Source organism: Aplysia californica, unplaced genomic scaffold (genome assembly GCF_000002075.1).
Source record: "Aplysia californica isolate F4 #8 unplaced genomic scaffold, AplCal3.0 scaffold01383, whole genome shotgun sequence".
In the NCBI taxonomy this organism is placed as follows: domain Eukaryota; kingdom Metazoa; phylum Mollusca; class Gastropoda; order Aplysiida; family Aplysiidae; genus Aplysia; species Aplysia californica.
Window position 1 is genome coordinate 37985 of NW_004798653.1, and position 14549 is coordinate 52533.

At 42.1% G+C, this 14549-nt stretch overlaps 12 non-coding genes across 12 annotated transcripts; 7 read left to right on the forward strand and 5 right to left on the reverse strand.

Moving 5' to 3' along the window:
• Window positions 1-349: 349 nt before the first annotated feature.
• TRNAP-UGG lies at window positions 350-421 on the forward strand. Its single transcript has one exon. It is a non-coding gene; the product is annotated as a tRNA-Pro (tRNA).
• A 448-nt stretch (window positions 422-869) lies between these two features.
• Window positions 870-941, forward strand: TRNAP-AGG. Its single transcript has one exon. It is a non-coding gene; the product is annotated as a tRNA-Pro (tRNA).
• Window positions 942-1669: 728 nt separating this feature from the next.
• On the reverse strand, window positions 1670-1741 carry TRNAP-UGG. The gene has a single exon. It is a non-coding gene; the product is annotated as a tRNA-Pro (tRNA).
• Window positions 1742-3980: 2239 nt separating this feature from the next.
• On the forward strand, window positions 3981-4052 carry TRNAP-UGG. The gene has a single exon. It is a non-coding gene; the product is annotated as a tRNA-Pro (tRNA).
• A 2334-nt stretch (window positions 4053-6386) lies between these two features.
• TRNAP-UGG lies at window positions 6387-6458 on the reverse strand. The gene has a single exon. It is a non-coding gene; the product is annotated as a tRNA-Pro (tRNA).
• A 559-nt stretch (window positions 6459-7017) lies between these two features.
• Window positions 7018-7089, forward strand: TRNAP-UGG. The gene has a single exon. It is a non-coding gene; the product is annotated as a tRNA-Pro (tRNA).
• A 793-nt stretch (window positions 7090-7882) lies between these two features.
• Window positions 7883-7954, reverse strand: TRNAP-AGG. Its single transcript has one exon. It is a non-coding gene; the product is annotated as a tRNA-Pro (tRNA).
• Window positions 7955-9385: 1431 nt separating this feature from the next.
• On the forward strand, window positions 9386-9457 carry TRNAP-UGG. Its single transcript has one exon. It is a non-coding gene; the product is annotated as a tRNA-Pro (tRNA).
• Window positions 9458-10195: 738 nt separating this feature from the next.
• On the forward strand, window positions 10196-10267 carry TRNAP-UGG. Its single transcript has one exon. It is a non-coding gene; the product is annotated as a tRNA-Pro (tRNA).
• An 819-nt stretch (window positions 10268-11086) lies between these two features.
• On the reverse strand, window positions 11087-11158 carry TRNAP-AGG. Its single transcript has one exon. It is a non-coding gene; the product is annotated as a tRNA-Pro (tRNA).
• A 929-nt stretch (window positions 11159-12087) lies between these two features.
• Window positions 12088-12159, reverse strand: TRNAP-AGG. The gene has a single exon. It is a non-coding gene; the product is annotated as a tRNA-Pro (tRNA).
• A 2267-nt stretch (window positions 12160-14426) lies between these two features.
• TRNAP-UGG lies at window positions 14427-14498 on the forward strand. Its single transcript has one exon. It is a non-coding gene; the product is annotated as a tRNA-Pro (tRNA).
• The last annotated feature ends 51 nt before the right edge of the window (window positions 14499-14549 follow it).

Here is a 14549-nt window from a genome sequence, read left to right on the forward strand (position 1 = left end):
CACACACACACACACACACACACACACACACACACACACACACACACACACTTTTTTGTTGTTGTGTTGAGTTTACCTGTTTGGGTATACAAGGATCAACCAAGTAAAAAAAAAAAAGCAAGACAAACAAATTCAAAATACAAAGCACAGGCGAAAGAAGGGAGAAAACGGTGCAGCAGTGTACATTCCTATTCTCTTCCAAGCTTTCAATGAAACTGCAAGGCCAAAACTGGGTCACTCGCCCATACAAGGTCAATATTAGAGCCAGCCACATGTTGCAAGACGAGGAGGGAGAGCATGAACAAGGAATGCACGAATAAGGCATTTACTTCTCAACTACAGACATGATGGCTTGTTGGTCTAGGGGTATGATTCTCGCTTTGGGTGCGAGAGGTCCCGGGTTCAAATCCCGGACAAGCCCTCAATTTTTTTCCACTTCCGCGGAACGGATGTTTTTGGTATTAATTGCTTGTTGATGTTACGAGGTAGTTTCAATACATGTATTGGACAGCAGTCCGGGTTTTTTTTGTGATCGGGAAATGGTTGGGGGAGGGGGGGGGTGATTTGTTATAATAAGGACACTGTTCAAGTGGACAACCTTTCATACATGAATACTTTTCTCATCGACAATGGTAATCTTGATCAGGTTCCCTTATATTTCTGTTTAAATATAGGCGTTATCGTAATGAAATCGTAGAAGATTTTTTTCTACAACCGCGTACACTGCGGTTTACGATTACATAAGCTTACGGGTGGGCAGTGAGATTTCCAAAGCTTGCACAATATGTCAAATAAAACCACACATTATAGTATAGGGTGAACAGAGTTGCGATAAAAGTAAAAAAAGACAGCGATAAAATGTGCTCAAAGGCTCGTTGGTCTACGGGTATGATTCTCGCTTAGGGTGCGAGAGGTCCCGGGTTCAAATCCCGGACGAGCCCAATTTTTTAAACCACAATTTTTTGAAAACGTATTATAAAATTTGTAAAAAGTGGGTTATGATACGGCCACATCCACACAACTTAGATCTACATCATTTAGGAAAAGGGCTTCCAACCCTGCTTTACTAGGCCAACCCTGAGAAAGATAAAACATCCCAGCAGAAAGATCGAGGTACTCGAAAATTTCTCCCCACTCGGGAATCGAACTTGGGTCTCTTTCACGAGACAGCAAAACATTTCTGTGACATCACAGACCCCGTTGAGCATTATTGTATTCGTCCAGATTTATTGTACTTTAAAATTGAAACATTGAACAGTGTCTATGTTACTCGCTAAAATGCTCCATTCTGAGTTGGAATGTGTTTGGAGCATGGTATAGGGTTTCTAGTTTGTTCCTAATTCAAATTTGATCGCCTTTAAGGACACGCAGGCTAACCCAGCTTTCAGGGTAGTCCAGAAATCTTGACCTGCACCAAAAGTGGGCATTGCCCTATCTATAGGAGACGTTTGGTTTCACTGGGGTGTATATTTGTTTAGACATAGAGAGAAAAATCTTGTCTTTTGAAGAAACTGAACAAGTGGCAAAAATTTTACCTTTGATTTTCTCAAAACAGCTTTTTTCGGGATAGCCCCCTTGTTCTTAAAAGCGATCATTTGACATAATTTGTCAGCTGTCGTTGTTTGGGGGGAAAGGCGTTCACAGGAGAGAGAAAATTAAAAAAAGAAGAGGGCTTGTCCGGGATTTGAACCCGGGACCTCTCGCACCCAAAGCGAGAATCATACCCCTAGACCAACAAGCCACCATGTCAGTAGACACGAGTTAAATGCTTTATAATTCGTTCCTTGTTCACGCCCTGTCGTCTTGTAACATGTTGCTCTATATTGACCTTCTTTTTGGCATTGTGGTTGTTAAGTTTCGTACTGCGCCTGTGAATGTTAAGTCCGTGCACACTGCCAATCGGATTGATTAAACTGACTCGGGGCCAGCCAGATTTTTTCTTCATGGATGGGACAAAAGGTACATGTACCATAATTTTGCAAAAGTCGACAGAATCCACCGTAATTCGACTCTGATTTTCAAAACCAAACGTGGTTATTCTTCAAGGTTGCAAGTCGAATTGGCTGTCTTGTCTGAAAACAGTAGTTTTTGCCCCCACCCATGAAGGAAAATCTGACTGGCTCCGACTCAATTTGATGAATACGATTGACAGTGTGCACTGAGTATTATTATAAACGATGAAATAGATTAAAAGGAGGCTATACGAAGCCATTTTTAGGGTCACCTTAATCAATTATCATTCGTATGATACCTAGTTATCTAGACACACAGTCGCAAGACTATTGTCTGTTTAAACAGTTTAGTGTTTGGAGTGTAGTTTGTTCGTGATATGTACTAGTACATGTATGTTTCATTACAAGATAGGAGGCTGGTTTTTTTCTCATTGGTATGGGGGGGGGGGGTGTTTGTTTTGTTTTTGTTTTTGTTTTGTTTACGGGCTCGCGAGCGAGTGAGCAAAATGGGGTTAAGAGCCTTGAAAAACCCACAAGACGCCCCGAGTTCCCAGTCTGGAATTCGAACTAGGGCCATTTGCTCTGTTGTCCAGCATGATATCAACTGAGTTAAAACGGAGTGCCCAAAGTTTACTCGTGCCCTACTGTATGTCGAACCTGATCGAATAACCACCTGTCTAAAAACAATCATAGAATTATGTACACACGACCACCCACTCTCCCCATTACCCCCCCCCCCTCAAACCTCTTTTGAGTTGTTTTTTTTTCTCATCATACTGACGCTATTCGAGAGGACTAGCAGTTTTACAAGAAAACCTTTCTCATCGACAATGGTAGGTCGTCTTGAAAAGGTTCACATTATGTATTCTTGTATAAATATAGGCGTTATCGTACTGCATTATTTGCCACCGCGTACACTGCGGTTAACGATTACACAGTCTTACGGGTGGGTGGGCAGTGAGATTTCCAAAGCATGTACAGATTTGTACATAAAAATCTCGTGTGTGGAGAACAGAGCTACGATAAAAGCACAAACTGACAACGTTTAATTATTCATAACGGCTCGTTGGTCTAGGGGTATGATTCTCGCTTAGGGTGCGAGAGGTCCCGGGTTCAAATCGAGGACGAGCCCCATTTTTTGTGGTTTGTTTTATATTAATATTACCTTAAAATGAAACAAACCAAAAACAATGACGAAACAGTTGCCGATGCTAACGTAAGAAACCTGAAACCCCAGCATGTATCCATTTTAACCAACACATTTTGGCGTCACATATTTCATTTTCCCATTCATATTCTCAAAGGGAAACATGACATAGAAGACTGTGTAACACAGTTAGGTCATATAAATGTGCTATCGTTTAGAGGTGTTACAAGAAAGTAACACAACAAAAGAAAAAAATACATAACCCGAAAAAACAAACAAATAAAAAGGAGATATCATGATCATACATGTCTTTTTTTATAGTAGAGGGTTTTACGGCGCTCGCAACTGCATAAGATCATATGAGCGCCAAGGGGTGGGCGTCAACAGAAAAGTCTTTACAGGGAATCAGACTTAGACTGCGCCCCACTCTAGCTTCAACAGCACAAGGTCTGCTTCGACTATCAAGGCACCCCAAAATAGCAGGTCACAAGAGAGTGACAAACGTACAAAAGAAGTAGAGGAAAATGACAACAGTTATGATCAGGAAAGAAAAAGCAGCAGTTCCCTGTTGTAGATCAGGCACAGTTATGAGCGTGACATGAGTCAGCCTATTTACAAATCTACTATGCTCGAACGAGAAATGTCCCCCCTTTGGGAATGGCCTAAAGACACTACAGTCAGTGGCACTGCCCCGAGGGGTGATACATGTTTGATAGGAAATAAGGGGTAATTTTAAAACCACAGCAGCAGCCAGTCACCCACCATTGAATAATGGATGATAAACTTAACTGAATATGATCAATATAGAGCAACATGCTGCAAGACGTCAGGGCTTGGAAGAGGTACAAATAAAGTATTGGATTTTGGGCTATTACCATGGCGGCTTGTTGGTCTAGGGGTATGATTCTCGCTTTGGGTGCGAGAGGTCCCGGGTTCAAATCCCGGACAAGCCCTCATATTTTTTGCTTCGCACCTACTGTAGATTGATAGAAAGGCAGGAGCTAAATGTTTTATCTTGGAGACCTTTTATAATAAACAAACACGCAAATCACATTAAATACTCCTCCCACATTTAAAAAAAAACCTATTACGGGAAATATCCCAAACAGACCAACAGTACCCCATACATCGCTTGAGTAAAATGCACCGCTGATCCCTACAAGATTAGAAAAGGCAATTTTAAAAAAACCCAAAACCCCAAAACAAAACTAAACAACAACCGCCCCCCCCCCCCCCCCCCCATCCCCCACGAAAACGAAATCTCACCTATGCCACAACCCTTTACAGTAAGACAGCCATGACGAAACAACGTACTATCCCAATTCACAGAAAACAAACAAACAACAACAACAACAACAACAACAACAACAACAACCAATAAATGACCACAATGAAAAGTTCAAAACATTAACTGTCCCATTAGGACAAAAATGAAACATGCAACGAATTTGCAAGTAAATCTAAAGTAGGCTTTTATATAAGATGAATCTATTTTGTCTTAACTAACAATTTTAACATTTCTGAGTTATAAGTACCAAGCAAACCGCAACGATCGATTATCCTATGTCACAATATGTGGTAATGAAAAGTTGCTTTATTTTGTCACAGAAAAGAATTGTAGTTTGTCCAAACTCCATATTTGCGAGTTTGTGGCATTTACCCCCTACAACAATATCCTTTTCACAAACAAACAGACACCATAACTTACTCCCATTCTTTTGCACTCAACGACCTTAAAATCTCAAAATGAAAACACTACTTTGGTCAAGTCGATTTATCGAAAGAAACATTATGGTGCAACATGTTGGAAGACGAGAGGGCATGCACGGGGTAGTAAATATAGCGTTAATTGAATGTCTGCCTCTGATAAGGCGGCTTGTTGATCTAGGGGTATGATTCTCGCTTTGGGTGCGAGAGGTCCCGGGTTCAAATCCCGGACAAGCCCTCAATTTTTTTCCTCATCAAACGATTTTCACCTGGAATTCGGCTGCCGTGTCTCACCCTGATTCGGCTGCCATGTGTTCACGCAGATATTCATACGAACTCACTGGTTGAAGGGACACAGTGACCTTCGCATTGTATTACAAATGAAACTTAGTGAGGAAATATTCTGTCATGAACTGTTCGTTTATCTATATATTTTTTTTTTAACGGTTATCAAAAGGAGAGATTTCGGAGAAAATGACACTTATGCAAAACGAAATGTTCGTTTGCATTGTGTAAAAAAAAGTGAATACTACAACAGACAGAAGGTCCCGGAACGGAATGGAAAACAAGCTCAAAACCTGAATCAGTTCCAATAAGTGTTCAACTTCTCAAACCTAACAAACCCTCCTCCCTTTATGACCAACTCTTTTCCGTGAACACAAAAAAGCCCAAAGTATTATCTATGAAGAAAGAACCTCGTAACACCAACAAACAATTCCAAAAACGTAAGAAAGTCTAAATAATATAGATGGCAGATTACAATCAATAGATACCCAGCAGATAGGCTGAAAGTAACAGGGGCTCATTTACACTACGATACTGATTAAAGTGACCCTGCAAATAGCTTCATGTACTCTCTTTAATGTCTTTGTTTATTTTACCCTGTGCACACTGCCAGTCAGATTCATCAGATTGAGTCGGAGCCAGTCAGATGTTCCTTTGAATAGGGCACAAGCTACTGTTTTCACACAATATTAGAAGCGATTCGACTCGCGACCTTGAAAATCAAACGCATTTGATTTTGAAGGTCACAGTCGAATTTAGTTGAATTCATTCAAATTGTGACAAAATGGGAGTCCCCATGTCTTCGTTCAGCAGGACGCTCTCAGCGTTAAAAGAGAGATAGAGACAGAGACAGAGAGAGAGAGAAAGAGAAAGAGAGGGGAGGAAGGAGAGAGAGAGAGGAGGAAGGAAAGAGAGAGAGAGAGAGAGAGAGAGAGAGAGAAAGAGAGAGAGAGAGAGAGAGAGAGAGAGAGAGAGAGAGAGAGAGAGAAAGGACAGTCATAGACAAAGAAAGACATGATTGTTTGTGGTTTAGTTCTTGATATTAAATTTTAATATTTTTTTAATTCGTATTTTGGGGGTTCTTTCATTTTTTTCTCTTCGGGTTGGTTCTTATTGATTCGTGTAAGTAAGCTCTACGTACATTTCAGGTGCCCATTTCAATTTATTCTCATAATTCGCTTTCACAGTTTTGATTCGCACATCTCCACATCAATAATAAGAAGCACTCGCTACAGAATGTATCCATTGTTATACAATGTATCTTGTTAGTGGAAGGAAAAACAAAAAAATCATGAGGGCTTGTCCGGGATTTGAACCCGGGACCTCTCGCACCCAAAGCGAGAATCATACCCCTAGACCAACAAGCCACCGTGTGAGTAGACCCTAATCAAATGCTTTGTTTGTTCCTTGTTCATGCCCTGTCGTCTTGCAACATGTTGCTCTATATTGACCGTATTTTGTCGTTGTGGTTGTGAGGTTTCGGTTTGAATTTGTGAACGTTAAAGACTAAGGGGGGGAGGGGGTGTTGTGTTCTACACATTTCTAATAAAGATATACAAGTACAAGTAAAAATACATTGTACATCATTGCCCACCACACATACACAAATACACACAGAGACACGATTATTTTTTTACATAATAATATGTACTATGAAACATTATAATGTACAAAACTATAATATAACGTAAATTAATCATATAATACATATATGCAAAATTAATTACAACACCCACTATTTTGTTTTTTTGGTACCGTTTACAACTCTAACTGGCCTGAACACTACACATTCATTCTCAGCGCAGTCAGGACGGGGTCTGGGGTCTGGCGGCAGATAACAAGGACACCATGGAGCAACATGTTGCAAGACGAGAGGAGAAGTACAGAGTATAAACAAACGATTTAATTCTGGGACACTGGCATGGTGGCTTGTTGGTCTAGGGGTATGATTCTCGCTTTGGGTGCGAGAGGTCCCGGGTTCAAATCCCGGACAAGCCCTCTTCTTTTTTTTTTCCTCCCGAAAACATTCACCCCAAAACTAACATAGCAGACAAATTGTGTGAAACTAGAATGAAGAGCAAGCTAAAAACATCAGCCAAGCCCTCAAAAGAGTTCAAAAGCCCTGGATCACCCCTCCCACTCATTTTCCCCCATTACAATAGGCCTACATGTAAAGGCAGGGGTTCGGCTCTCTAAATGTTCTGATTTTCGCATCTTAACCTTATCCGTACGTCGTGTTTTGCTATCGTATCTATACGACGTGGGGAACTATGTGCTACCACTTGCAAAGAGGAAATTTACTCGTCAATCCGATCCGTACGCTTTGCATAGCAGTCTGTCAAAATGATTTTTTGAGAAATACTGCAAGTTTCAAAGAGATCTTCGAAATAGAAGTACATATATTCTAAAATGTGAAGAATACAACCCCGGGGGTACAAAATGATCCAAGGGCGTACAACACAGACAAGTAGGTTGCGTTTTTACAACCTCATCTAAACACTTAAGATAATTTAGGAAACGAGCCTCGACTCAGGCTGACGGGTCCAACTCAGGCTGAGAAGGATACAACATCCCAGCAGAAAGACCGATAGAAACAATATTGAACTTGATAAAAAATACCCCTACTCAGGAATCGAACCCAGATTTTCCGGGTGCGACTGTATTGTACCAACACGGAATGGAAAATTAGCGCGAGTAACTTAAAGGACACTCGTCAATGTTTCAAGGTTCAGGTAAAACAAATTGGGATGAACGCATTTTAAGAATTTAACATCGTAAAGCTAAAAACTTTGGGCTCGTCCGGGATTTGAACCCGGGACCTCTCGCACCCTAAGCGAGAATCATACCCCTAGACCAACGAGCCGTTACGCACATATTATCGCTGTCATTCTTTGTTTTTATCGCAACTCTGTTCTCCCTAAACGGGGTTTTAATGTACAATCAAGCGTCGGAAATCTCACTGTTCAGGCCGTGTAATAGTAAACCGCAGTGTGCGCAGTGGCAAATAATGAAGTATAAGAACGCCTATATTATTTAGACAGGAATGCCGTCAGACTTTTTCGAGACAATCAACCATTGACGATGAGAAAAATGTTCATGTTAGACTGATGGTCCTCGTTGATTGTGTCATTATGACTTACAAAAAGCGCAAGAAAGGGGGGGGGGGGAGTGATCGTTTGTACAGATGATTGTTTTAGACCAAAGGTCGTTGAAGTATTTTCGTCTGTACATTGGGGCACAAGTTAACGTGGTGCTCTCCGTTAACTCAGTTGGTATCATGCTGCACAACGGAGCGGGTGGCCCTGGTTCGAATCCCAGACTGGGCATTCTTGAATTCCGGAAGTTTTGTGGAGTTTTCCAGGCTTCAACGCCATTTGGCTCGGCCCTGTCGTGATCGGAAAAAGCAAACAAAACAAAACAACCCCCCCCCCACCCCCCACTCGCAGCCTGACTATCTTGAAATGAAACAAACTCGCAACACCTATAAACAAGTCCAACAAAAACGAAAATGTCTAAATAATGATACCGACGATAGACTCTCGATAACTAGAGATTTTAATATACAATAATTGATAAATGGCTACATAATACTTCCTTAAACTAGAGGTGGGCAAAATCCGAATAAATATCCGGATAATAGGCTTATCCTCAATAAGACATTATCCGAATTCAGACTCTTAACTCTCTTTCCTGACCCGTTTGCCGAATTGGGGGCACCCATTTGTTGAAGTAGTGCTAACCCGTTCGTCGAAGTGGTTCTAACCCATTTGCCAAAGCGGTTCATATCATATTATTTGCCGAAGAGGTGCACTAAGACAGTATCCGGATTTTGCTAAAGCGACTCATTGCCCAGCCCTACCTTAAACCCTTTCATTGTTTAAATACCCAGTGCACATTGGATTCATCGGACGGAGTCGGGGCCAGCCGTATTTTCCTTCTTACATAGGGCGTTTGCCACAACTTAGACACAATACGGCCAATTCAACTCGCGACCTTGAAACACAGCCGCGTTTAATTTTGAAGGTCACAGTCGAATTTAGCTAAAATCAGTCGAACTGCGAAAAAAAATATGCACTTTGTCCCTTCAACGACGGAAAAACTGGCTGGCCCCGACTCAGTCCGATGAATCTGATTTGCTGAGTGCACTGGGTTTAACGTTCACAAGCTCAAAACGAAACCTCACAACCACAATGCTAATGGACGGTCAATATATATAGAGCAACATGTTGCAAGACGACAGGGTATGAACAAGGAACAAATTATAAATAATTTAACTCGTGTCTACTGACGTGGTGGCTTGTTGGTCTAGGGGTATGATTCTCGCTTTGGGTGCGAGAGGTCCCGGGTTCAAATCCCGGACAAGCCCTCGTGATCTTTTTGTTTTCCCTTCTACTAACAAGATATATAACAATGGATGCTTTCCGTAGATCTTGTGAGTACGTCTTCTTATTGTTGTTCTTGAGACGTGGATCAAAATACATTTTTACTAAAACAAAATTAGGAGAACAATAAATATAAATGGGTACCAGAAATGCATAACACGAATCCGTAAGAACCAAACCAAAAAAAATAATCTAACATCAAGAAAACAGACAAAAAATGTCTGTCTGTCTGTCTGTCTGTCTGTCTGTCTGTCTGTCTGTCTGTCTGTCTGTCTGTCTGTCTGTCTGTCTGTCTGTCTGTCTGTCTGTCTGTCTGTCTGTCTGTCTGTCTGTCTGTCTGTCTGTCTGTCTGTCTGTCTGTCTGTCTGTCTGTCTGTCTCTCTCTCTCTCTCTCTCTCTGTCTGTCTGTCTGTCTGTCTGTCTGTCTGTCTGTCTCTCTCTCTCTCTCTCTCTCTCTCTCTCTCTCTCTCTCTCTCTCTGTCTGTCTGTCTCTCTCTCTCTCTCTGTCTCTCTCTCTCTCTCTCTCTCTCTCTCTCTCTCTCTCTCTCTCTCTCTCTCTTTTTTCTCTCTGCCCCAAACATGTGCATTCTCAACACAGTCAGGACAGGGTCTGGGGTCTGGCGGCTGATAACAAGGACATTATCATAGAGCAACATATTGCAAGACGAGAGGGGATGTAGAAAGTACAAACAAACGATTTAATTCTGAGTCACTGGCATGGCGGCTTGTTGGTCTAGGGGTATGATTCTCGCTTTGGGTGCGAGAGGTCCCGGGTTCAAATCCCGGACAAGCCCTCTTCTTTTTTTAAATGTCTCCCGAAAACACCCACCCCAAAACTAGCATAGCAGACAGAATTATGTCAAACTAGAATGAAGAACAAGCTAAAAACATAAACCAAGAGTTCAAAAGCCCTGGATCGCCACTCCCACTCATTTTCCCCCACTGCAATAGGCCTACATGATGTAAAGGCAGGGGTTCAGCTCTCTAAATGTTCTGATTTTCGCATCTTAACCCTATCCGTACGTCGTGTTTTGCTGTCGTATCCATATGACGTGGGGAACTTTGTGCTACCACTTTCAAAGAGGAAATTTACTCGTCAATCCGATCCGTACGCTTTGCATAGCAGTCTGTCAAAATTATTTTTTGAGAAATACTGCAAGTTTCAAAGAGATCTTCGAAATAGAAGTACATGTATTCTGAAATGTGAAGAATACAACCCCGGGGGTACAAAATGATCCAAGGGCGTACGGATAGGGTTTTTTTTTAAATCCCAGTTTACAACACAGACAAGTAGGTTGCGTTTTTAAAACCTCATCTAAACAATTAGGATAATTTAGGAAACAAGCCTCGACTCTGGCTGACGGGTCCTACTCAGGCTAAGAAGGATACAATATCCCAGCAGAAAGACCGATAGAAACAATGTTGAACTATAAAAATTATCCCTACTCGGGAATGGAACCTAAATTTTTTCTGCGCTCGACTGCGATGTACCTACATGGAATGCAAATTTAGCGCGAGTAACTCAAAGGACACTCGTTATTGTTTCAATTTTCATGTAAAATAAATTTGTACGAACCCATTTTAAGAATTTAATATTGTAAAAAAACAACTTTGGGCTCGTCCGGGATTTGAACCCGGGACCTCTCGCACCCTAAGCGAGAATCATACCCCTAGACCAACGAGCCATTAGGCACACGTTATCGCTGTCACTCTTTATTTTTATCACAGTTGCGTTCTTCCCTTCGTGTGGTTTTAATGTACAAAATTGTGCAAGCGTTGGAAATCTCAGTGATCAACCTTCAGCGAGTGTAATCGTCAACCACTGTGTATGCAGTGGCAGAAAATGACTAGGCAGTACGATAATGCCTATATTTAGCCCGGACTACAGGCGAACCTGCTCAAGACGCCCATTCACAGTCGAGGAGAAAAGTGGTCGGCTTAGACAGGAAGTCATCTTGGGCAGGGCCATTAAATAATCCTGAAAAAGCGCAAGGGAGGACGTGAGAAAAGTATTCGTTTGTACAAAAATATTGTCTTAGACAGGTGGTCGTTAGAGCAGGTTCGATATGCATTGGGGCACAAGTTAAAGTGGGGCACTTCGTTAACTCATTTGGTATCATGCTGGACAGTACGGTTCAAATGGACAATGGTTCGAATCCCAGAATGGGTGTTCTTGAATTCCGGGCGTTTTGTGGAATTTCCCATGCTCTCAACCCCATTGGGCTTTGTCCCTATGCGATCCTATTTTTTAAAAACATTTTTTTTCAAATTCTAAAAAAAATTCTTTAAAAAAATGGCCTATTATCCTATACTAAAACAACCGCATATCGGTAACAAACCACTCCCTAACCGATAGTCTTAACATAGATTACAGATCATAGATGCTCGGCAGAGTGGCTAATAATAGCCCGGGATTGTTTCAACGAGTAAGGTGACCCGCTCGAGAATCAAACTTAGGTCTCCAGCGTGCGACGTCAAAGCGTTTATCGACTAAACCACAGACACAAAGTATTTTACAGCAAAGAACATAATAAGGGACAGAGGCCAATGTTTCACGTTTCAAGTTAGATGAATATGGACGAAATTTTTTTTTTTAATTTAATGAAAAAAATTAGGGCTCGTCCGGGATTTGAACCCGGGACCTCTCGCACCCTAAGCGAGAATCATACCCCTAGACCAACGAGCCATTACGCACAATATAACGCTGTCACTCTTTATTTTTATCGCAGTTCTGTTCTATACATGTGGTTTTAATGTACAAATTGTGCAAGGCCATGTAAACGTAAACCACAGTGTAACGTACGCGGTGGCAGAAAATGACAAGGCAGTACTACAACGCCTATATTTAGCCCGGACTACAGTCAGCCTTGTTCAAAGCGACCATTCACTGTCGAGGAAAAAAGTGGTCGGCTTAGACAGGAAGTCATCTCGGGCAGTGACATTGTAATCAAGAAAAAGCGAAAGGGAGGACGTGGGAAGTGGTCGTTGGTACAAAATTATTGTCTTAGACAGGTGGTCGTTAGAGCAGTTTCAACAATACGTTGAGGCACGGGAAAATATGGGGTGCTCTAGGCCTCCCGATTGGTTTCTGGGGGCCTAGGGGGTGCTCCATAAACTTAATTAGTCCGCAATTAGTCTGTATCATGCCAGACAACGGAGCGGATGCACTTTGTTCGAATCCCAGATTGGACGTTCCTGAATTCAGGGTGCTTTGTGGAGTTTTCCATGCTCTCAACCCCATTTGGCACTGTCCCTCAACAATCTTAAAATGTATTATTTTTAAAAATTCTAAATTTAAAAAATAAATTTAAATAGCCTATTATCCTTTACAGTCGAACCTGTGTAAGACAGAATCGCAAGGGAGCCAGAAAAAAAACCCATCCGTCTTAGACATTTTAAGTCTCAGACAGGGGAAATTAGGGATAGATGGAAGGGGGGGGGGGTTCAAAGGCCCAACCGGTAGGATCAAAGATCGCTTTCCGATCGGCTAGCAGTGGTCAAAACTTCACACCTCTCAAGTGCTATCCTGTCTGTAATCGGACTCGTATCTGATAATGACATGCGTCAGTTTTACTTATCCAGATTACCACCAGTGCTCGCCTTTCATAGGACCACTGTTTGACCTATTAAAAACAGAAACGTTTGAACAGCTTCTTTGCTTCCACTTCCACCCTTAGCCACACCCACCAGTGTAACAAGCAGTCAACCAGTGCCACCCCTCACTGCCATCATGTAACAACGATTCGAGGAACTCTTTTCTCGGCTGGCCGTACGATCAGGGCGGCAGGCATTGGTCAATCTAATTTCACACCTCTGGATTGTGGCTACCCAGGAAAGTTTCCGTAGTGGCTCGCTACTCGAGCACTCTCACGGGCAGTCGTGACATTTCACACCCACACTACCCTGACCATCTGCATCGCTCAGGGCTCACATGACGGGGAAACATCAAGGAGTTTACAGTAGTTCTAAGTACCTTGGGAAACATCTACCCCCAAACTGCACCCCCCTCCCCTTTCTCGCCCAGCGGCATGGCCATTGCGTTAAGTTTAGAGCCGGCGGAACCAAACTTACTAGTTTGGGTTTTTTTTACATACCCGGGGTTTTTTTTCAAATCAAGGCTGAGCGAGCAAAGCATTTTCCGTCTTAGACAGGTGAAACCCTCGGAAGGGAGCGGATTTTTCTTTCCGTTTCTGCGTTGGACAGGTTTCTGTTTTATACAGGTAATTAAAGAGGAATCAAGCGGGAGGGGGGCGGGGATGGACGAGAGAGGAGATTCCGTTAAGACAGGTTTCCGTTTTACACAGGTTTCAGTTCAGGCAAATTCGACTGTACTAAAACAACCTCACAAAGCCAAAAAAAAAAAAAAAAAAAACAACTCCAAAATCGACACAATCTTTATATACATCACAGATACATGTAATAGATATAGATGCCAGGCACTGTGGTTAATAATAACAACAAGGGCATTTTTTTAAACGAGTTAGGTGACCCTGAAAATAGCCTCATATATTCTCCTTAATCTCTTTCATTGTTTGTACATGTAATACCTAGTGCACACTGCCAATCGGATTCATCGGGGTCAAATCGTAGCCAGCCAGATATTTCTTCGTGGATTAGGCAAAACCTACTTTATTCACACAATACAACCGATTCGACTCGATCGCGACCCTGAAGAAAAAACGCGTTTGATTTTGAAGGTCACAGTCAAATTATGTTGAGTCCAGTCGAGTTGTGACAAAATGGTACCATTTGTCCTACCCATTAAAGAGAATCACGATTCAGTCGGATGAATCCAATTGGTAGTGCGTCCTGGGCTTAACGTTCACAAGCTCAAAACGAAACCTCACAACCACAAGGCCAAAGACGGTCAATATAGAGCAACATGTTGCAAGACGACAGGGCATGAAGAAGGAACAAATTATAAAGCATTTAACTCGTATCTACTGACGTAGTGGCTTGTTGGTCTAGGGGTATGATTCTCGCTTTGGGTGCGAGAGGTCCCGGGTTCAAATCCCGGACAAGCCCTCATTTTTTTTCTTACCCCTCACAAGACATTACTAGTTAGGTAATTTGGAG